Here is a 23,809-nt window from a genome sequence, read left to right as displayed (position 1 = left end):
CCCGTGTTGACCGGGCACGGCCCCGTGGTCAAGTGCCAGTAACAAAAATTACAGAATTGAAACAGAAGCCTGGACACGGGGGCGTGTCCGCTGAACACGGCCCGTGTCCAGTTACCTGAACTGGGTGATTTTCTGCAGGGGCTCAGCACGGGGCCGTGTTGGTTGGGTACGGCCCGTGTTGAGCCTTCTGTGATGGAGATTTTTGTCGGGTTGCTCTGTTCTTCGTGCATGGTTCCATTTTTCTCGTTCCCTTTTTCATCCATTACCACCATGAGTGTGTTTTATACTTACGACAACCATCAATCATAAAAACCATCATAGCATTGCAAATCATAGAGAGATTACATAAAGTTAGCTAAAAAAAACTAGGGGATACATAAGGTTATCATAAGGGTTCTACTTATTTAAGAAATTTCGGGAATAGCTTCCCGATGTAGTAACTCTCTCTAGCCGATGGCTCCTCGGTTGTCATTCAAAGCCATTCTTCTATCTCCCCTGGGAGGTAAAAGGTAGCTTCATTCTCCTCGGTGTCTCGAGGAGGAACGCTCACCGGGACTCCTTGCACCACCCTCGGTTGAGGTACTTGGTGCATGGCGTGCCATTCTGCTGGAATGATGACCTCGGGTACTACATTCCACGCCCTTTGGGTTATCACCGGAACCAAAGGCGGGGAAGCGAGAAGGTTTAATCTCTGGTGCAGGAGATTTACTTCTCGTAGGCAGCCCTCCAAACCTACCGTCAGATGATTAATACGATCCACCAAAGCTTCTTCTACTCCTGTCATCTCGTCTATGGCTTCCCTCAAAGCGTAAATGTAGTTTACTAGGGAATCTTCTGCCGTGGACGACCTCCTTCCATTTCGGTTATTTCTCGAAGATGTTCCGCTGTTTCTGCTGGCCATTTTCTGCGAAATAATCCGAAGATAACTAAACTTTTGCAAAACAGTACCTCGAACACGGCCCCGTGCTCAGTGAGCACGGCCCCGTGTTCAGCTATCTGCAAGATTTTTGTCTAACGACTCCAGGTTTTTAAATTATTTTAATACACTTTTATTGTGTTTTAAGCTTAGATAATTTAAAACAAAGTTATAGAACTAACTTTAGACAAGAATCCGTAGCAAAAACTCCTACAAACCTTTCATAGAAGGTTGGAATCATGGGTTTCCAAGCTTCCATGGAGGTAAGGTTTGAAAAATTTTGGAAGAAGGAGAAATGAACAAAAGTGGAAAAGACAAGATGGTCCTTAGGAACCTTCTTTTAGCACTTACCTAGGATGGTATATGTGAAGATCCTAGGAATCTCTGCTTGGTGAAGTGGTAAAAAATGAGCAGGATTCAGGCTGCATTTAAAGAAAACGACAGCACACTGGACACGGCCCCGTGTCCGCTGGACACGGCCCCGTGTGCAGAGAAAATCCTGACACATTTTGTCCGTATTCTGACAGAATCAGCAGAGAATCTTCTGAGTGAACACGGGGGCGTGTTGACCCGGGCACGGCCCCGTGTCGGCAGGCTGTTTTATGGAGTTTTGTTTCTTACTAAGGAGCTAATCTATATCGGGTGGCTCTTGACTTGTTGGAACAACGCCAAAGTGCCTAAGATACCTTAATTGTCCTATACTAAGGCGAGAACGCAAGAGGTTGTCGGTGAGGGTAATTCCTATTTTCATTCTAGGTGGACAAGTCCAACCCTTTCCCGGGCTCTCGTTAAAGAAGGTGTATGCCGAATCGCTCAGGTCTATGTATGCATCGAACGAAGTCGATGGGGAGTCCTTCACGGCACAATCGGCACAGGGACGACTATCGTCCGCGTCTTTTCTAGGTAAGAAGGTATTTTCGGGAGCAACGAGGTTGTCGGAATGCGGTTCCAACATTTCCTCATGGTCATCATCTTGGGATGGATCTAAAAAATCCTTCCTAAGTTCTTTTGACCAATTGAGAAGTAGTTCTTCTAGTTGAAATAACTCGTCAAGGAGCATTTCTCCTAGAATATCTGGCTGGGCGCATTCGAGGGAGAAATAGTGCTTATTTTTAACTTTCGCCCCTCTTAAGGTTACAAGGAATCGGTGGGTCTATATAGTGGGGCCTATAAGTGAGGAAAAAACATTTTAATTCCTCATGTTCGCCTCCACATATTCGACACCACAACCATAAGAGTGCCGAAAGTAAAAAGAATTACTATTACTCATGTTTGTGTCAGAAATTACCAACCGCCGGGATCTAACGGTTCTGTTTTCAGCAACTGAATCTTGGGCACGGGGGCGTGTTGAGTAGACACGGCCCCGTGTTCAGCCTACTGTCTGACTTAAAACAGGATTGCCAGTTCCATGATTGAGCACGGGGCGTGTTCAGCGGGCACGGCCCCGTGTTTGAGCTCTGCAGAAGCTAAAAATCTAAGAAAATCCTAAAAAAATCAAAGAAAAGTAAAATATGATTAGGCCGTTGATTCCTAACTTTCTTTAAAATCCTTGTGTCCCCGGCAGCGGCGCCAAAAAACTTGATGTGTGTCGGTGTGTATATATTTTTGATGTATATTTAAGCCCTTTTTACACTTTTTAAACCAAGTTTTAAAATTTATAAAACACGATATTCACTAACACTAAACACACATATGGGCAAGTGCACCCATCGTGGACGTAGTATAGTGTTGGTAAGATACCGAGGTCGTCCAGGACACAAGAGCTTTTAATACCGGTTTATCCTCAACGTCTAATCAAATCAAAAAAGGTTAGAAAAATGTTTTAAACTAAGAAATAAAAAACTAACTAAATGCTGAAAATAAAAATAAAATAAAAACAGATAGACAAGATGAATCACTTGGATCCGACACGTGTATTAGTATACCTTTGATTATTTTCGCACTTTTGCATTTGTTTAAGAGATTATCTTAGTTATTGTAGTAGGCCCCTCTTTTGAAGGCGACGTTACCCTCAACCCAGTAGTTTGAGTCAGCAAGGATACAATCCTAAAGGGTCAGATTATTGAAAGATAATGAATTAAGTTATTAATGCAAATTGTGGTAGGCCCCGCTTTTGGCGGTGACGTTACCCTCGGCTAAGTAGTCTGAGTCAGCAGGGATACAGTCCTAAATAGCCGGGTTATAGTATTAATAGTAGTTAACTTATGAGGGGGTCAAAGAGTTTGGATCCCCGCCATCCAATACCTATGGGCATTGAAGGAGATCCTACTAAATTGACCCAGGTCCCAAGCAGGACCTCTAAACGCTGAACAAGGGCAAGACCCTTACCAAACCGTTCCCTTAACCCCCCGACCAGGTAGCCAACATACCTCCATATAGAACCGTGGAGATATGAATGGTGAAAATCTTTTATTTTATATAGACAGTAAAATAATGCCCAAGACACACGGACAAACGATAAGGAAAGATCACCTTCAACATAAGTAACTAGTTATTAAAGTCATTAATACAAAACCAAATAAAAAGTGCAAAAGATTAAAAATAAAAAGTATTATACTAAACACTTGTCTTCACCAAGTGATGTAAGAGACTTAGGCAAACATGGCCTTGATTGTCAAGAACTCTTACGATCAATCTTGGATCCCGAGACGACTCACACACTCCTACGATGGACAATGGATGATGGTGGTGGATGATGGTGTTATGGTGGTGGTGGGTGGTGGATGAAGTGTGAGAGAGGTGGTGTGCCAAGGGATGAGAGAGAATGAAGCCAAGCTCCTCTATTTATAGGCCTGGACACGGCCCGTGTCCGCTGGACACGGCCCCGTGCCCGTCTGACATTCTCTCACTTCATTAATTGTAATTGCGAATTACAATTAATGCGCCTGCTGTACTTTCACCACGCCCCCGTGCTCGCTGGACACGGCCCCGTGGTGGGCAATGGAAGCTTCTACTGGTTTGTCTTTTCTGCTGCTTCCTGGGCACGCCCCCGTGTTCGCTGGACACGGGGCGTGTTCAGACTCTGTTTCTTCTCCTTTGCCTTGGGAGGTGCCGTTGAGGGTCCGGGCAATCCACTTTTGTTCCTTTTTCTTGTATTTATGGTAGAATTAGTTGTCTTTTTGCTTCTTTTGTGATTTTGAGCTCATTTCATCCTGAAAATACAAAAGGAAGACAAAAACACTCTTTTTCCAACATTAGTACTAAAAAGGGGTTAAGTTTTATGCCTTAATTGATGTGATTTATATGTTGCATTTTACACACATCAGTATGCTCCAAATAAGAAAGCAACATATAATCGATATTTTTTCATAAAATATAAAATAAGAGATAAGGGTAAACTAAATAAAAAGTGTCAGTTTGGTAAATAATAATATGAAAAGGTAGGAAATTACAAATGTAGACATCTTCAATGAATGACACGTGTTCAAAATCAGGTTTCTTTTATTATATAGTAAGTATAGATAAGAATTCAAACTACTATAACTAAAAGAATTCGAATTAAAATTGCACATAGAACTATCAAAAAGTTTTCAAAATGAAGTTATTTAAATGCATATAACGTCATAACTGTTTTTTTAATGGCTAACAAATCAATCTCGAGCACTCTCGAGGCTTCCACTGGACAACGGAGTACTCCGAGAGTAACGCGAGTGGTCCACCACCAATTCCCGGGGAAAACCCGGTAAACCACCCGCCCGTAGGCACGACAGTAAATTACCAGTAAAACTCGTTTGACTCAAGGATCAAACCCAGGTTTCCCTGAGTCTCCTATCACTGCCCACCAGTGGCCTCATCCTTTTTTACACCAAATGAGAATTGAACTTGAGTCTTCAAGATAAGTGTTTTAAAGTAAATTATCTTAAAATTAAACTCTTTAGAACTATGTTTAGCACATTTGTTATTATAAACTTCTAACCTATTAAAATCAGGTTAGGTAAAAAGAGGTTTTCCATATCTCTTTGATCTTAAAGTTTCGATGAATAAGACTGAATTAGTGGTAAAATAGTAAATACCACGAAAAAAGAAATGGTTTAAATGATATTAAAAAGTAATCACGTTCATGTTAACTTTTCTTGTTTTAAATCTAGCTGCATCAATTTTTTAAGCTCAAGGACCTTTTCATACCATATTTCTTCTTTACAAAACTTATTCCAGAAACTTACGAATTGTATTATGTTTATCTTAGATATAATATTGTTATACAATTTTATAAATGAATATTAATTTTGATGCAATGTGATCATAATGATCAATGCATCTAAACTAATTACACGTGCGTGTAACATGGCAATGATGCGTCTAAATTATCTAGTTCATACAAATGAAGAAACTTGGTTTATTATAATGGTACGTCTAAACCACTACAATAACGTGTCTAAAACTACTTGTAAAATTATCTTTTGCATATTTTCACACCCATTTCTGGTTTAATTTAGTTTTCTGTCAACAAACTAAATCTAATAAATATACATTACAATATGTTATTATTGAACTTGTTAAGCAACATGTAATTATTAAGAACTAAATTTTAGTTTTCAATTCATAGGTTTTATATTAATTACCACATCATCGATCACCAACGTTGTGTCTTCCATCACCTTCACGACTTCACCCCTTCAGTCTCAAACAAATTTGATTTCATTTCAAAGTTAGTTTAACTTCAGAAACTAACACAACAAAAGTAAGGTTGGAATTGTTCAAATTCATAAAAACTTTGGTAGATAATCACGGTAAGTAACTAACAAATATGTTTAGGCAAATATTTAAAATATCATGATATGGAACATGAAATAAGTCTCTAAAGTCAGAACTTGAATTTTACTTTTTTATAACTAAGTTTCTAAACTTATAAAACTTAATAAAAGGGTTTTTATACACGTTTAGAAAACTTAGTAAATAAAATAAAAATAAAAAATAACTATCTGTTTAGTTTTATATAAAAAACAATTTTGCAATAATGCCTCTTTAGCATCGAAACCTTAGAAAAAACAATCACATATTAATAGTAGTTTATGACCTAATGTATGGCCTGGTTGTTTCAACCTTTTTGTAATTTGTACTAAATGATTTCATTTAATGATAGAAGACTAATACATTGAGATAAAACAAGCGGGCAATAATCTGCCTATGCATGACACGTTAAACACGATTAAGTAGCTTCACAATCATTGACGCAAGGAAACCAAAATATCGAATGCAAATGGCGTAAACATGTATTGGTTGCCCAGACACGCTTTCTTGTGTTTGTGTTTGGTCACTTCATTTACAGGTTTAGATTATGAACTAGTTAATATTTAAAAATGTAACACCAAAAGTAATGTTATATAAATGATTAGATGTAAGGAGGGAGGGGGAGCAAAAATCAAGGGTAGATGAAATGAAGACCAGAATACCTCACAAAAACTGACTACCTTGTTTTGTATGGGTTGTCAACCCTAATATATTCTTCCTACTTTTTCTCAGCAAAAGATTCCCATGGTGATTTTGACCCTTCACACAAAATTTTATCATTATTATTATATTGTTTTTTTTCCTAACTATTCTGTCTCTTACCTAGAGATAGATAAGGGATTTAATTAGCTTATTACTACATTTTATATCAAAAGTACACATAAAATACTTATTCTAAAACATAAACTACTTTATGATTTATAAAACTTACACATTTTACTTTTTCCACTTTAAAGTTACACAAACAGTGGTTTTTAAAATTGTAAGAAAATTTTTTATTTAAGATAAAAGATTTTTTAAAACTTATCATCTTCAACACATATGAGTATGATTACCTTGAGTAGTTTAGTAAAAATATTGTGAAGTACTATGTATTTATTACTTGAGTGTTTATAGTACTAAAATTATAAATTGTAACATCCCAAGTTCTACTATATTTAAAAAACCTTTTATAATCATGTAAAATTATAGTTTATGTTCAATTTTTTGAACAACAAAGAATCTCATGTGTAAACTCACCCTCTCGGGGTTATGTTCAAGGTCAATTCCTCGACCAACCGTGAGACCGTACCCCCGTGATGCGTGGGAACCAGATGAAATCCGTAAACTTTCGCCCGCGTCAGGTTCGGACCCGGGATTAAAGCCCCAGTTCGTCCTTCATCCAGATGTCCCTCGAAAATGGCCTAAACAGGAATCAACATGTGTCTCCACTATGGAGGACATACCTTTTGAACACTGAACCAAGATCTCAAGACCTGTGTTTCCACCTGTATTCCCCAATAGTTATTGTTCATTTGACGCTTGGTATTGAGTTGTATTGTTTAAAAAATGGAGCTTGAGCTAAATAAGACTTGCTATATCATGTAATGAGGGTGTATTCAAATATTATAACAATATAGTTTAATTTATTCCACATTTTGTAAGCTAAACACTATGAACAGAATAGTTGAATCACGATAACATTATTGGGCTATAGTATGGTTGCAAAAGTTGTTAGATCGCTTCCTAGTCGAATTCGAGAATACGCGGGAAGTAGTCAGCCTAGGTGTAGAGTACTTGAAAGGTTGGTTGAGAATTATTTTAAAGCCCTACCTAAAACCCAATATTGATGCACAATGAAAAATTATATTTTATGGATCCCCGTATGCTAGTTCTTTTTAAATAAACATTTCAATTCGCTTAAAAAGAATATGAATGAATAAACATAATAATACTAGTAATAAGATAGGGTAAAATGTAATTATAAACATGAATTGTAATAATAATAATAATAATAATAGAGATTATTATGTTGTAGATGCTGTATTAATTCTAACTCCTTGCTGAAAGTTGTTTATATATTCTCCGCCATTATAAGAAATTTATTAATATTGCATAAGAGTTAAGAAAGAAGAAAGTTTTGTAGAAAAACAAAAATACTAGCTAGAATTCCTTTGAAAGTTTAATGTAAAAGAGGAATATGGTAACAAAATATATGAGCGACATACAAAACTACAGAAGTGTTAATAAGCATACAGACAAGATATGGACACATGATGCATATGTACTTTTAGGAGTACAAGATTCAAGGAAACTAGTTTACAGAATGCAACGGGAAGGTTAAAGGTAATACAAATATCCTACACTGTTGTGTAAAACACTACTTTATTTTTTTAACGCATATGAACGGGGTGGAAGTGGCAAGGGGTGTGGCAAGCCCCTTTGTCACATGGGGAACACCGCCTAGAAGTCCACCTGTGGACAATTTAGTCTAAAAACTTACTTTGGACACTATAAATTTATTTGTATTTCGTGGGCACTAATTCACTCACTAGAAGTCCATTGTGAGCAATTTAGTCTAAGATAAGTGTTTTACGTTTTCACACAACTTTCCACCATAAATTTGTTGGTGTCATGACTAGGTTTAATATTTATATATCTTAGTACATAATAATAAATAATGGATTGACAATGATAATTAAATTGCAAGTCTAAATAAGTAAATAATAAACTTAAAAGTGTTAGTACTTTTATATATATTTAGTATGTAATAATAATTAATGAATTGGTAATAATTATGTACTTATAAAACTAGATAAGTAAATCGCAAAAAATTAAAAGAGTTAGTAGTTTTATATATTTTAGTATGTAAATAATTAATGAATTGGTAATAATGATGTAATTCTAAGACTAAATAAGTAAATGACAAAATTAAAGAGTGTTGGGTATGATCAAAGAGTTAGTGTAGTTAGTAGCATGATTAAAAGAGTTAGCATGGGTTAGTAATGTTAGACATGCTAATTAATATGTTAGTTAATAATATTATCTAGGTTAGACATAATAAGAACAGTTTAATACCCGTCCGTTGGACGGCTTACGCTAACAACGTAACAACAAAGATAATGTATATTGAGGGTGTTCGGGAACGCTTCTCCTTTTCTTCTTTCCATATCTTTTTTTGAAAAGGTTGCAACCATCTAACTTTTCCTTTTCTTCTTTTCAAACCACTAAAACACATTCTCAAAACACATTACCAAATACTACAAAAATGACATATTAACTTTTAAGAATCAAAAACTTAAAAGGAGCTCAAAATAAGCAATCCCAAACACCCACATTAAGTGGACACAAGTCTAAAACAACATTATAAACAAAAGCACCATTTTAATTTATAAAAGGAAAACGAACGTGAACAGTGTACAACCACACAACAATATAAAATAAAAGTGATAGAGTGACAAAACATGAAATGGTGTCATTTTAATGCAAAGTAAACGGTAGGTAACATTGTGGGAAAGTGTTGTAACAGTCAAACATGGTTTACTCCCTCAATTTTTTCGGCTTTTGGATCGTCCTCTTTATCCTCAAAGATGGCCTTTTTTCGACTTGTTGACTTGATGCATGGTGCCCATTTTGTCAAAGTTGGTGTATTTTTTGCATCGTCTACTGAGGCAACCTCATGGTTCACATCAACAACCACTTGAAAGTTGTTTATATAAGTGTGAGTGTAAGGAATATAAAGTATATACACAAACCTTGTTTACATGTAAAAACAATTACCGATGACGTAGTTTCTTCTTGCTGATTCGTTGTCTGGTCCGCATCTGACAAGTTTGGTGTATTTTTGGCATCGTTTGTTAGGGGAGACTTAGAAATGTCATAATCAACCTCATGTTCCATATCAACAATCACCTAAAGTTGTTACACGCGCTTTATTTGGTAATTTTGTATCATTTTCATTTAAAAGTTTTTATTGATTTAGTTTTATGTGGGAATGTCACCTCTTGAATTATATTTAAATAAATTTGACCTTTTCTTGTTCACCAATAAAGCATGATTTGAAAGAAATCACATTTTGTTTTAATTCCAACCCTTTATATATATAAATGTATGTATGTAGAGGTGTGTGTGTGGGGAGAGTGGCTCGTCGCCACCGGCTTGTGGAGGACGGAGGAGCCGGAGCAGGGGACGGCGCCGGAGCAGAGGGGTGGGGAAGACGGGGTGGGGAAGACGGGGCGGTGAGCAAGGACGGGCCGGGGGACGAGCCCCATACCCCACGGTCTTAGCCAAACATGCCCTAAGTTCTTGCCTTTCACCATCCACCTCTTTTTTCTTGGGCCCACCCCATTTAATAAACCTAAATATATAAGTCAGTGTTCACAGTTCACTCCTTTATCATTCTAAAAACCCTAAAACATCTACACACCTTCAGCCGACATCCCCTTTCACCCCTCTGCTTTCTCTGTCCGATCATCGTGACCGGTGCCAGTTACCGGCCGGCCACCGGGTCCCGTGCTTGCTGGCATGTCACCCCACACAACCCCAAGCTCCCTCTTCATCTTAACCCGTCGCACACACCGCTACCCTGTCCAAAGAGGGAGAGAGAGATCGGAGAACAGGAGAGGGGCTGATCACCTATTTCACGACAACAGAAGCAGCAAGTGGCGGCAGCAATGGATTCCGACAACTGTTTTTCAGGTAAAACGTACCGGAGGAGTCGGCGACCGACTTACCGGCGGTGATGATGGTGGTGGTCGACAGACGTGGCTACAGCACACGCGGGGGGGACTTTAATTCCTTCCGACAGGTTCACCGGTAAAACCCTCTCCCCGTTTCTGTTATTTTTTTTACGATTGATGTTTGGCTGTTGATGACTGATGACGATGATGGTGGCAGTGAAGACACCCGACGGCGGTGGTGGCCGTCGCCAAAGCTTCGTTCAAGTTCAAATTTGGTTCTAGTGCTTAGATTCAGATTTCAGATTTTATTCGGTACGGCTTCAGGTAACCTAGATTCGGTATAGTTACGATCATCGACTGATTTGTGTTTTGTTTTTCAGATTCTGAACCCTAATTTTGTCACCGCCCGCTTGATTTCAATCTTATTTTACTGATTTTGTTATGTAGATTGCTTCGCAAGGTGTTACGTTTCATGACAAGTGGCCGTATGTTGTTCATATCCTAGGGCACATTTACCTAAATGATTTGTAAGTTCAGTCGATTTTTTATCCTAGGGCACATTTACCTAAATGATTTGTAAGTTCAGCTGATTTTTTATCCTAGGGCACATTTGCTGGTCATGTAACCTTTGCAGCGAAGATGTTGAAAGTTTGAAGAAACTTTATCTACACAATCCCTACATTCTTACTCTACCAGATGTGGGTCATGGAAAGGACGATATCGTCCCTAAAAATGTTCAGCAAATTTGGGTAAGACCATAAAATCTATAGTTTTATCTTTATCTATTTATTTATTTATTTTTGTGCTCATCCCTACTTTTATATCAGATACAATGCAGCGAACGGGATAAGCTTCTCCACATTCTCGCACTTTTGAAGCTCGATATTGTACAAAAGACAATCCAACATGGTTATGATGGGCTCCAATGGTTGTAGCGGTTTTTTTTAAATCAGAGGAAGGATGTATCCAAAGTTTATGTAAGTATTATGTTCTGTATTAGATAAACTTTGAGCTTTTAAGATGTCTATTATAAAGAGTTGTTTTTAAGCACTTGTATATAAACATTAAGATTATATAAACATAAAAAAACCTAAGCAAGAAATAAAACACTTATGTATTTAAAACGCATAATGAATAAAGTAGAGAAGATTTAAATATCTATGTATCTAAAACACATAAATAAACATTAAAAAAGAGAAGCTTTACCTGTGTTTAAAGAGAACGTAGGAAGAATGTAGGAATCTTTATATATGTGTAGTCCTGAATTAAAGTTAGCATTAGAAATATCAATGTATCTAAAACACATAAACAATAAAAATGAGAAGCTTTACTAACCGTGGATTAATGATTTGAGAAGTGCATGAATGTAAAAGTGAAATATGACATAGGAGGTATATTTAAAGTATTCAATCAGAGCAGTTATTTTTACTTACAAGAGCGGTTAACTCTACCCACTATCACCATGTCCTAATTAGTAGTTATATTTGTAGTTATAATCCCACTCGCTCACTTCCTAAAGTTTAGGATTAAATACGTTACAGGTTTTCCTATGGTTACAATTCATTTATTTTAAGGCAACTTATTTGTGTTTTAGGGGCTTACTTTCAAGAATCAACAGATGTAAAATCTTAATGTTTATTTAAAAGTGCTAATATAATAAACATAACCCTTTTTGTGATATTTGTTTAACAATTTTTACACATATAATAGTTTACTTTTTTATACATTGACAAAACATATACATAATTCTGTTTTGCGGTCACCAATTTTTGTGTTCATCCCTACTTTAGTTTTTGAAGGAAAATAAAATGATCCAATTTTGAAACTTACCCTGAAATGATAATTTGGGCAGACCACAGGGACGTAAATGACACTTAACTCATCTTTGTAATAAGTTTTTATTTTTTTTTTTCTGCATTTTTTAATTATTTTAATATATTTTATGTATAAAGAAATATAACTTATTAAATAAAAAGAAATAATATTATTATTTAAATAAATCATAGATTAGATAAATAAATTATTAATAGGTTAAATAAAAGTAAACGTAGGTAATAAGGTGGATAATGAGATGGATCTTTGGAATGATTTATTGTTGGAGAGAAAAGTAGGTTTAAAATTGTTTCCAAAGGGGAAACTTGCTTTTGGGGGGTTTTTAACTATTCATTGTTTTTTTTTTTTTTTTTTTTTTGTTCCCTTCTTGAGTTTTACTTTTTGTTTCAAAGAATCTATTATATATGATGACTGTCGTAAGGGTCAATCAAAAACCTAAATAAGCTACGTAGATAGCGTAAGTAGGGTATCGTATCCACGGGGAATTTGTGGTTAGCGTTAAAGAAAATTAATTAAAACTAAACTATCTAAATTGGGGGTTTGTTTGTCGTTTTAAAAGAAAACACGATTTGTCACGAAAAGTGTTATCAAGATGAGAAGAAGTAACCTCCACCCGGAATCCCGAATACCCGTTTTAATATAAAAATCTGTTTTCTGATTCAAAACACACCACATAGACATGGCCTCGGAATTAATGAATTTGATTAGTTAATAGGGATAGTTTTTAAGATTCACTATGCAACCTAATAACCCGTTTGATTGTATCAATTACCCACCAATTTACCAACCCGCTAACAACGCAAGAAAGTTGCCAATACGCTTAATAAATGACAAGTAATTCAAACACAAGAAACGTTTACCAATAATCCAACACAAGTGGTCAAGATATACCAGTTTACAAGAATCAGAAAAAACGAATAATTAAGTCAAACCGTGTAAACGTTCATCCGGGCGGAAGTCACTGAAAGATTTAGCCGCGCATGCTTTGTCGTTCAACTTCGGTTGTCATCCCTAGTCGTCCCAACATGCCAAAGTAACTTTGAGAGATAATAATAATCATGCACAGTTCGTCTCCTCCGTTATCTGTTGACGGCTGCTTCCCCTCAAAAATTGCCTCCCCTCTTAATTCCCTATTCACCGACATGTTAATGGGCTGCCATGTTGTGCTATGTGTAGAATAAATGTCCAGCCCTTTTAACTTTCATTACCAACTTCTTTTAATTCCACATTCTTTATTTGGCCCACAAATCATCTATAGAGCCCCCTAATAATCCATTACTTGTACTCCATGAACCCAACTTATAATTGGCCATAAGTGATGTTTTGTCCCTTGATGCTCCAATCGTATTTTCCTCTCATATGCAAACCTTCAAACACACAAATTGTATTAATCAATTTCATTAAGTAATTAATTGTTTCAACTTCTCTTATACATTTCTTTCTTCTCTCGTACTCCACAAAACACAAGACTATTTGAACACTAATTGCAATTAATACTTCTAATTCAATCTCATGTTTTTTTTATATTTAATCTATGATAATTTATTTTATCTCAACTCATTTTTTACACAACCGACAAATATAACAACCAATCAAAGTGGTATCTTTTATAACTTTTATAACCATATCGATGCATTTTATTATAATTAACATAAACTAGAGTGAACCTAAAATGCACCGATCAAATCCCCACACTTATCTTTTTTCGTCCCGAAAAAACTTTCTGCAATGGGATCACAATCAGAACATTGACATTCAATATATTCAGTTAATTTATTAAAACAATCTAACCACACGTTAACCAAGATTGTGAATATACGGTCCACTTAAACCCAACCGCCGGTTTCGAAGCCCTTATTTTCGATCTATTAAGTTCAAGTAATTTATAGTTGTTTATGGATCCCACACTCAAAAGACTATGACTCCACCTATTCCCGTTTCAAGCTTATGAGATTAAAAGATCTATAATCTACCGCCTTATATAAAAAACTCTTATATCATTCCGATTAAACTTTATGATGGATGAATGGATGATATTGTGAGCTCACATGCTTTTGTATACGATCAGTTCAGCGGACATACGCCATACGAGTCACCATCCCCATGGTTAATGCCATAAACTTCACGTCTTCTCTTTTTTTTTATATGTAGCTCAGATGGATTGATGGAATGTTTTTTTTTCGGGCGCCACACCGTTTCGGATTTGTTTTCACAAAAAGAAACAGGTGTGCCAGTTTAATCGGAAAAACTTATAAGTTTTTTACTTATGACGTACCTCTTATACTCTCCACAGTTTCAGTTTTACCATAGCTCCTAAGGCGGGAACCCACAAGACTCCTATTTTAAGTTATTTTATATCAAGCCTAAGGAACCTTTCAACCAGCTGGGCCTACCCACATATCCTAAGTTAGACGTGTGACCGACTGTTCCGTTATCTAATATATATAGTAATTAAATGCCAACGAACTGATTATATCTATCATTTTCCATTTTGTGCAAAAACTTTTTTGGGACATTTTCTATTTTTTTCAATTTTTTGGATTTTTCTTTTTTCAATTTTTTTAAAATTTTTTATATTTACGACACGACACGACACTTAGACACAACTAGACAGACGCTAGTCTCCCCTCCCCACACTTAATTCCTTCATTGTCCTCAATGGAGCGAGAAACTATCTACGACACAACTACCAATATAAATAAATATACAAAGATAAATGGAACAGACTCCCCTGATTTGACGCGGTTGAATTCCTATGAGCCTTGTCCCACCACAACCGTATAGCATTTCATTCGCGGCTGCTTCAACATGGGATGCTTGTCTTGAAATTATTCGAATCACTTTCGTCCAAATGGAGATTGAGTATGGACAAAAGTGATCGTCACCTCCTCAGACTTCCCCACACTTGGGTAAACGCATCCGTGAAGATAATTAAAACCTGCAAGAACACACACGCACAACACACACACAACACAAAACAAAACAAAACAAAACAAAAATACAATACTCTACATCCTCGGGCTGCCTCCCGAGAGCGCTAAGTTTTAGATCTTCAGCCAGATCGTACCTGATATGCGCTACGGTGGTTTCAATGCACATTTACCCCTTGTATTTCCAATGAATGCCTGGAATTTTATATGCCATCTCCATAAGCTCGTCAGTATAATTGGCATGTTTAGAAAGCACCTGCGGGTTTGGCTGATCCACTTCACGATATATACACCGATGTCTTGTAGCTTCGCCCTATTCATCTTCTTCCTCGAACCCTCTTCCCCACACTTGTTAATTGGAATGATTGATACAGGAAGAGGTTCGATACACACATTTATCTCATCAGACTGCTGCTCTGCCTCATCATCCTCACACACCATCTGATCCACCAGTGACTCTTCATCAGATAAAGGATTCATTGGTGTGGTATTATCCTCCACAACCTCCTCCTCCATGTGAGAATAATCTCTAATATCATCAGGTAAAGGTGAGAGACGCTCTTCTATTTCTATCTTCATTTTTAACATTTGACACTTGGAACTAGACAGCTGATTCGATATTCATCGGAAAGGTTGGGTGTTGATAAATATTTCTCGAGTTTGGACAATTTCACTTCCAACTTAGCAACCCTTTTCTCCTCCTCGGTCTGATAAGTATAGACACCCTCGGGCTCAGAATATTCCTCGGGATGATATTGTCGGTATCCCTGATACGGTCTTGAGACGTACGCATCCTTCATTTTTTTATTCCAATACTTCGGGTTTTCCAAATATACCGCGCACACATCATCATAATCATGAGTATGATCACGACCGCAACAGAAACATTGTCCATCCGTCCTTGGCTCATAATAAGCATCCTCGTCCCGATCCCATCCGTCAGAGTAATAACCATCCTCCACTGTTGTATCAGAATTGTAGAAATATGGTAGATAGGAAGAATTCTCATAGCAAGGCATCGGTAGTTCTTCTAATTTCGCTTTTTCCCGTCTATATCGGGCCTCGTGGCAACCGATACACGGGTGAAGTGGTTCCCCGCACAACTTGCATGTAGAAGAGCCACAAAATATAGTAAGATCTGTCATCCTGCACAAACACAGCTCAACTACCCACGTAAATCACGAACAAACCAGATAAAACAAAAAAAAAATTGGGTTTTTTTTTTTAGATTTTTTTAGAAAGCAAAAACAACTAACTAACTAACTAACACTAAGCGCACTAATTCCCCGGCAGCGGCGCCATTTTGATGACTGTCGTAAGGGTCAATCAAAAACCTAAATAAGCTACGTAGATAGCGTAAGTAGGGTATCGTATCCACGGGGAATTTGTGGTTAGCGTTAAAGAAAATTAATTAAAACTAAACTATCTAAATTGGGGGTTTGTTTGTCGTTTTAAAAGAAAACACGATTTGTCACGAAAAGTGTTATCAAGATGAGAAGAAGTAACCTCCACCCGGAATCCCGAATACCCGTTTTAATATAAAAATCTGTTTTCTGATTCAAAACACCACATAGACATGGCCTCGGAATTAATGAATTTGATTAGTTAATAGGGATAGTTTTTAAGATTCACTATGCAACCTAATAACCCGTTTGATTGTATCAATTACCCACCAATTTACCAACCCGCTAACAACGCAAGAAAGTTGCCAATACGCTTAATAAATGACAAGTAATTCAAACACAAGAAACGTTTACCAATAATCCAACACAAGTGGTCAAGATATACCAGTTTACAAGAATCAGAAAAAACGAATAATTAAGTCAAACCGTGTAAACGTTCATCCGGGCGGAAGTCACTGAAAGATTTAGCCGCGCATGCTTTGTCGTTCAACTTCGGTTGTCATCCCTAGTCGTCCCAACATGCCAAAGTAACTTTGAGAGATAATAATAATCATGCACAGTTCGTCTCCTCCGTTATCTGTTGACGGCTGCTTCCCCTCAAAAATTGCCTCCCCTCTTAATTCCCTATTCACCGACATGTTAATGGGCTGCCATGTTGTGCTATGTGTAGAATAAATGTCCAGCCCTTTTAACTTTCATTACCAACTTCTTTTAATTCCACATTCTTTATTTGGCCCACAAATCATCTATAGAGCCCCCTAATAATCCATTACTTGTACTCCATGAACCCAACTTATAATTGGCCATAAGTGATGTTTTGTCCCTTGATGCTCCAATCGTATTTTCCTCTCATATGCAAACCTTCAAACACACAAATTGTATTAATCAATTTCATTAAGTAATTAATTGTTTCAACTTCTCTTATACATTTCTTTCTTCTCTCGTACTCCACAAAACACAAGACTATTTGAACACTAATTGCAATTAATACTTCTAATTCAATCTCATGTTTTTTTTTATATTTAATCTATGATAATTTATTTTATCTCAACTCATTTTTTACACAACCGACAAATATAACAACCAATCAAAGTGGTATCTTTTATAACTTTTATAACCATATCGATGCATTTTTATTATAATTAACATAAACTAGAGTGAACCTAAAATGCACCGATCAATATATAATAAACAAGAAGATTTGGGCTGATGTGGCATGTTCTTAGGGCTTCTCAGAATTCATTTTGGCGGGAAAATGATGTGGGTATTAAAATCAACGCGGATCCCCGTTTTAATATGATCCAACCCGTTTTATGACCCGGGTATATAAGTCACCTAAAAACCTAAATTCCTGTTGCTCATTCTTTTCCTTCACTGCGCTGCGAAACCCTAGCCTTCCTCTTCCTTTGCCTTGAAGCTTCTACCATACGCTTTCCTTTCCTGAAACCTGAACTATCATACGCTTCTTCTTCTTCTTCTTCTACCTGCATCTCATTCTCTCTGAATCGCTTGTGCTTGAACGGATTAACAAAGGATTCCAAAATCAAGGTTATTCACTTCCAGGTATGTCGATTCCGTAGTCGATATTGATCAAAATCTAGGTATGTTTAGTGCTGTTCGATACCTTTTTATTCTGCTTTCTCCTTATTTTCGTGTCCATCCTTAATTTTTTTTTTCTTTTTTGTGTTTTGCATGTCATAGATTCATCCAGATAAGACCCAGGTATGTTTTGCTTTTATTGATTTTATATTTAATATTCAATCTTTACTGTAACTTTACTTTGATTTTGTTCTTACAGATGATATCATATATAATAATCCTTTATCGTTTTTTTTGTTTTTCTTATTGTTCCATGTTAACGGGCTACACCCAATTTTTCTTTCGGGATTTTGTCAAAAATAGGTAATAAATTGTGATTTCCGTGAGTTGTTCTTTCCTTCGATTTAGGGTTTTTACAATTTGTGTGTTGTTTTTGGTATTTCTAATGTTTTTATGATATTTTAATAAATAGGTGAAAATTTTTTTATTAATGTTTTATTTTACTATTCACACAGATTGTTTGTTTTTTTTCCAAGGCTTTAAGGGTTTTAGGGTTATATATTTCAGTTCATTTTATTTTTATTTTGGGTTATGTTCTTAATGAATAAGGGTTTTTGTTCTTGTGAATTTTTTGATCTTGTAGTGCCTGTGCGCTTTTCAACCTCAGAACCTGGCAAACATGCAGCCAAGCTAGAGAAAAGAACAATTTAGTTAACCATAGAAAGGTACGATAAAAAGAGTGCACATCCCTTTTTTAAAAGTATTATGAAAAGTGTACTTGATAAATAAGTTTATATGTAAAATAGATGCAATTTCTTGTCGTAATTAAAGGCTTAAAGCTTATCTGGCTGTACATAGAAGTGCATGCCTTGGCTTTTGTGACCAAAACGCCTCGGAGTGCCTTGCGCTTTTTTAAACCAAGCTTGTAGACAAAGATCTATACTGCCAATAAATTGTATTGATGTAAAATTGGGATATTGAAACTGAAAATCTTTACAGTTTTATTTCATATTCAAAGTGTTTTGTCACCCATTTTGCTGAGAAAACTTATTGTTGGAACTGTTTTTTTTATTCCAGTTATGAGAGGGGTGACCCAATTGAATTCGAGCTTGGTACTGGCTAGGTGATAAATGGTATGAAACCAACTACCTTTAGTTTTGCTCTTCGTGTTGTATAATTTATCTTCTAACTTGCACAAAATTTCAGCATTACACAATTCAGTTTTAATTATGTACGGTTTTGGTTCACGGTTTGTTTTTTGCGGATTGACGGTTTAACGGTTCAGGCTATGATTTGGAACTCAGAACTTACTTATTTACGCCGAACCGATTGCTTAACCTCTTTTTATTTTTTTTTTAATTTTCATAGTATGTAGTGATTTTGACTAATCTAACCCTGGTGGATTCAACACTTTGACACCTTTAAGAAGGTCGCCAAGCAACAAAGAAGGGGCAAGAATATGTTAGAGATATGTGGTAACATTGTAAGTTTCTTTCGCATGGGATTATCTGGAATTTATTTTTTTATATTGGTAAAACGAAAATCATCGATGTCATGTGTCTACATTTGCGAGGCGATGGTGGTTAGGGTTCTCGTGGTGATTCCGGTAAGAAGGATCTTCCGGTATGATTTTTGAATGAGCAATTACGAGACGATTCTCCAATATAGGTAAGTTCTAACCATTTTAATTTCGGCTCTTGGTGATATGTTCCTTAATCGGTCTCCCATGTCCAGATCCGACGGTTTCTCACATGTTTACGGTTGTATAGGGCTGCAGAGACCGCTAGCGGCGGAATTTGTGAGCGTTTCGCGTGAAAGCAAGATTTCTTTCATCCAGGTTGTTGTCTGTTCATTCTTTTCCTAGGGTTTCATTGTTTTATTCTTTATGTTTATGTTTTGATTTTGTGCCTATGCCCACTCAATTTATGGTTTTTGTTTTTTTTCTTCCTTACAGATTGAGTTTGGATGAGTTTTATTTGGCTAGCATTTTGTCGAACACCTTCCATAGAATTGGTGGGATTTTATGAGGTTTGAGACACCAAACAACAGACAACACGATTGTATGTTCGTCTACGGCTCTATGGATTATAGCGAGGTTTAAGATCCCTTGATGGTAGTACATATTGGTAATGGTCCATCTTCTGACTAAATGACTAAAGCAGTTTATTCATACAACTAGACAACATAGGGGTGTTTAACTACTTATATGTTAATTGTAAAAAGTGCAAATTCAAATTAAGTTTTGATAATGTTATTTTATTGACTTTTTCATATCTGGCGATTACCATTTATTATTTGGATTTGACTTTTTGTTTTCGATCACATGTCTGTTTTAGGTGGATCCCTGGCCAGATCTGTGGGTATGAAGGGAAGTGGCAGATGTCCACTGACTGTTGGCGGGGGTGGTGGTAGATGGTATAAAAACAAACAACCTGGACAAATGTAGTGAGTGTTCCAACGTATTTTGGTTTCTTGATTATGAATGATTCTGAGTGTTAAAGAAGGTATGATCAAAAATTCATTTACTATTAAAATTAATTTAATTTTTTGTGGAGCTTGGTGCTGCTCATAAAGAAATGTTTTTAACCTCATGGACTACTAATTATAGGATATACTTTTGTTGTCGGCCATTTTGCTGAGAAAACTTGTTGATGGAACTGTTTTTTTTATTCCACTTTATGAGGGGGTGACCAATTGACTCGAGCTTGGTACTGACTAGGTGATAAATGGTATGAAACCAACTACCTTTAGTTTTGCTCTTCGTGTTATATAATTTATCTTTTAACTGGCAACACAAATTTCAGCATTACACAATTCAGTTTTAATTATGTATGCAACTTTATTTTGTCATGGATGCAGAAATCTGTTGGATAGACATATAAATCAGCCAGACCTCGGGGATTGAACGTGTTGGGTGAGTAAATCAACATGTTTTAGTAATCAACGTATGTAATTTTTTTTAATTAAATAATTTATACCTTCATTTTATTTTTCACGTAATCAACGTATGTAATTTTTTTTGCAGCCAACTTAAGAAGCCAACGGAAAAAAGGATGCTGGGACATGATAGAGAATAGAGATCAGGCAAAATTTTACAGACAAGTTTAATATGGTAGGTGGCTTCAAGTATTTGTCATTTTTATCTTGCTTGGAATCATTATGTTAAATAAAATTTAGTTAAGGGTAAATTCTCTTTCAATGATAACATGGTCCAACTCTTTGGACAAAGTGATTCAGGACGTTTTAAACATTTAAAAAGAGAAAAGAACTTTGTACGAATTCATATGGTCTGAGTTATGCACTAAATTTCTTATACGAGTTTCTTATACGCTTTATACGAATTCAATTGGTAAATTCGGTTTTAGATGTTGTTTATTTTTATTTTTATTTTTTTATTTCAGTTCTTAGTTTCTGAACGATAACTTCAGGATTTGCTTATGGAAATTTCATACGCAGAGGTGATAGAACATCCGTGGTTTTTCTTTAATTGATAGGAGCTAGGTGTGAGCATCACCCTTTCAACCCCCTGGTATTAATATTTTTCTGTCGCAAGTGTGTTTTGGAGTTCAATTATTCATTGATTCTTCACATGCTATATGATGTCCTCTTTTTCTAAGCTGTTACTCCTGCAAAAGAAAACATATATCTGCATTATAAAGGTATCCAACACTAATAACTTATTAACTGTAAAGGTGCACATGTGACCCATTGTGAGTAATGAGAATGTAAACATATTTTAAAATTTAATTAAAGGTTAGATTATTTCAAGCTTTGGGATTATTTTTAATATTGATAATGTACATGTTAAACCAATAAGAACACTAGCTTTGCTAATTGATGATGTACATGTTTAACCAATAAGAACACTAGCTATGCTATCATTTGTTCTTGAAAAAAAATCTGTCATTTTTTATTTAATTTGTACTTTTAAGTCGTAACTATGATATATATTGACAATTTGACATGGATGTTGTTCTATGTGAGCCTCTTTATATTCCCGCCCTGTTTCTTTTTTCTTTTTTTTTTGCTTTTATTGTACAACCATGTCGTTATATAGGGTATAAGTAATATTAATGATAATTTGCTCATGTTGGTATCATCCAGATTTTAACGAGAATTCACAAGTTGGGGAGTTGTTCAAAGGCATTTGTCGTCTTTTATACGAGGTTATATTTCTCTCTTCTTTTGGGTTTGAGTATGTTTAATATTCCGATTTATTGTGACTTGGAAAGAAAACAAAACTATACTCAGTAGGATATTCGTTTTATGAATCTACCAAAGTGGTATGTGGTTGATGATGCATACTATAATTCTATATTAAATACCATGAAATGTGTGTTTGGTCTTTAGTTTTATTTGTTCATTATTATCACAAAGTAAAACGAATTATACATATATGATGCCAAACTCTTTTCTTACACGATTTATAAATGCCCAGATTTAGGCACAAAAACCCCAGCTTGTTTTACGAGTATTTTGTAGTAATTTTTATTAATTTTGTTATTTCTTAAGTAACAATCAAGTTCCCTCAAACATTCCAAGTTGGATTCTCAGTTATGGGTTATCAATAATTTTCACATATACATATTATGTGAGGCAGTGAGGCATTATTTTGGTTTTTGAGGACATGGGTTTGATGCTCACATAATAGGGAATCGTACCTATAACATTACTTTTAGAGATCCATTCCCATTCCCTTGCATTTGACCAAAAAAACAAAAACATGGTAATTATGATTTTCATCAAAGGTTGATGCTCGGTAGGTGTCTCTTAGTAATAAATTCTTAATGGTCAGCCAATTCTTACACAAATTATTTAACTGTTAGTTCTTTTGGATTTATATTTTATTTGCAGGTCTGTGCTTCCCAACAACTTCAAGGTGGTGCTTGCTTCGTACATCAAGTCTCTCTCTCTCTCTCTAATTATATGTGTGTTTGGATTTAGGCGTAATGTGACAATCTTGATGAAATTTAGCATTGTAGATGATCGCAATGATGTTTGTATTGTTATTGTGTAATTAGTTCACAAGTCTACACAACTTCACAGCCTGTGATTAAGATTACGATAGTTTATAACTCTTCTTAGTTATAGCAAAGACATTAACATGTCAATCTTTTAATTATGTATTAACATAAATAATAATTAATATAAGTAACTTTCTCGAGCCCGGGAAGCATTCCCGGGTGATAACCTAGTTATATATGTATGTTGTTGATAGTACAAATCTAGTGATCCTATACAGTTATAGGAATCGGCTGATAATTTTGATGGCCATCTAGATCTAAATTGTTGATGAGATAATGGAAAAGATTACTTCTTAGATACAACATATTTGTTTTTTTTAATATAATAGATAGATTCTATGTCAACATGGGATTGATGTCTTCAAGTTAATGTTATTATTGGTTCTTCAAGATTTGACTTGACTAAATATTTCTGCAGGATCGTAGAAAATGATCTTTTCAAAAGGATTGGAGGTCAAGGAAGAAGGTGCAGATATTTGAATATGTCGTCTTAAAGTGGACATTAGTGCTTCTTATAGGATTAGCTACTTGGCCCGCGGGGTTTTTCAATAACATTGCAGTGGAAAACATTAAGACGGGCCCCGGTTGTTCTATAGAGCTGATGAAGTTTGACATGGGTGGTTCAGCAGCGGTGTTAGGCGCTGCAAAAGCCGTTGGTCAAATTAAACCCTCTGGAGTAGAGGTGAGATGATAGTGAATAAATATTAGTGATTTGTTACAGTCTCCAATTATATATTTTTCACTTCAAAATTCCAAAGCCATATAGTTTTCGAAA

The 23,809-nt window shown here is 35.8% G+C and overlaps 2 long non-coding RNA genes across 3 annotated transcripts; both read left to right on the top strand.

Moving 5' to 3' along the window:
• The first annotated feature begins 17,894 nt into the window (after positions 1-17,894).
• On the top strand, positions 17,895-20,131 carry LOC110906188. Of its 2 annotated transcripts, none has more exons than XR_002573732.2 (7): positions 17,895-18,034; positions 18,173-18,193; positions 18,654-18,735; positions 19,088-19,143; positions 19,437-19,678; positions 19,788-19,847; positions 19,965-20,131. It is a non-coding gene; the product is annotated as an uncharacterized LOC110906188 (long non-coding RNA). The 2 variants fall into 2 exon arrangements; XR_004879758.1 differs by having other exon boundaries at positions 19,379-19,678.
• A 584-nt stretch (positions 20,132-20,715) lies between these two features.
• LOC118486754 lies at positions 20,716-21,487 on the top strand. The gene is made up of 4 exons (XR_004879757.1): positions 20,716-20,739; positions 20,870-20,924; positions 21,036-21,122; positions 21,439-21,487. It is a non-coding gene; the product is annotated as an uncharacterized LOC118486754 (long non-coding RNA).
• The last annotated feature ends 2,322 nt before the right edge of the window (positions 21,488-23,809 follow it).

This window comes from Helianthus annuus, chromosome 14 (assembly GCF_002127325.2).
Source record: "Helianthus annuus cultivar XRQ/B chromosome 14, HanXRQr2.0-SUNRISE, whole genome shotgun sequence".
In the NCBI taxonomy this organism is placed as follows: Eukaryota; Viridiplantae; Streptophyta; class Magnoliopsida; order Asterales; family Asteraceae; genus Helianthus; species Helianthus annuus.
The sequence above is the reverse complement of the archived record's forward strand: the minus strand, read 5'-3'. Positions and strand labels throughout refer to the sequence as shown.